Here is an 862-nt window from a genome sequence, read left to right on the forward strand (position 1 = left end):
TGGATCGAAACCATCCTCTGCTAGCATGGATTGTTTTTTTTTCTTGTGAGGACCACTCTCTCGTTTCCACGCTGCCAGAGCGGAAAACAGCAGGCTTGTGCCAGCTTTTTGTGGGAAGAGACTGCTCAACTATCGGTCTCTGCTCAAAGTCAGGGAGACAGATGGTCAGAGAATCAACCCTACACTTCAAAGGAAATGATGCACAGTTATGACCATTAACAAAAGATGGGACAATCGCACTTCTTTCTGAGCCTGCTTGGAACGCTATTATTCCCTTTTTTTGTCCTGCTATTATCAATCTCCTGTGAATATCGTGGAGGTGTTTTCTTTCTCTACCCTGCTGTTTTTCCCTTGCTGCCAATAAATGCTTATTTCAATGATTTGAACTGCTGCTTTCCCTTTCTCCTTTTCTGCGCAGCTTTTGCATTGGTTTCAATCTCCAGTTCCTTAGCAGTTGCAAGAACTTTTTTCCTGATTTTCATGTTGGTCTGTAAACCAAAAATACCTCTGATACTGGTGCAATATAGTCATTGAACTCAGGGTTGTGATGTCTAGAGCTTAAAAAAAACGTATGCCATGGAGCGTTGGTGGTATAGTGGTGAGCATAGCTGCCTTCCAAGCAGTTGACCCGGGTTCGATTCCCGGCCAACGCAGTGCTAATCTTTATACATTAAGAAAGCAGTAGCTATTCTAACGCAATATGTTAAAAAAAAGAGAAATATCTTGACCAGATTACTCAGCTATTAGATAAATAATAAACAAAGACATAGGCAGGCATCCCAAAAGCCCCGTCTGCGACTTTCTATGTCCTGAAATTTTTATATTTTACAAACAGCAGTCACCACTCACAACTGCTGGTAAT

General features: G+C 41.8%; 1 non-coding gene across 1 annotated transcript; it reads left to right on the forward strand.

Annotated features, from left to right (window-relative positions):
- Window positions 1-581: 581 nt before the first annotated feature.
- On the forward strand, window positions 582-653 carry TRNAG-UCC (transfer RNA glycine (anticodon UCC)). Its single transcript has one exon. It is a non-coding gene; the product is annotated as a tRNA-Gly (tRNA).
- The last annotated feature ends 209 nt before the right edge of the window (window positions 654-862 follow it).

The sequence above is a fragment of the Pleurodeles waltl genome, unplaced genomic scaffold, assembly GCF_031143425.1.
Source record: "Pleurodeles waltl isolate 20211129_DDA unplaced genomic scaffold, aPleWal1.hap1.20221129 scaffold_135, whole genome shotgun sequence".
Lineage (NCBI taxonomy): Eukaryota > Metazoa > Chordata > Amphibia > Caudata > Salamandridae > Pleurodeles > Pleurodeles waltl.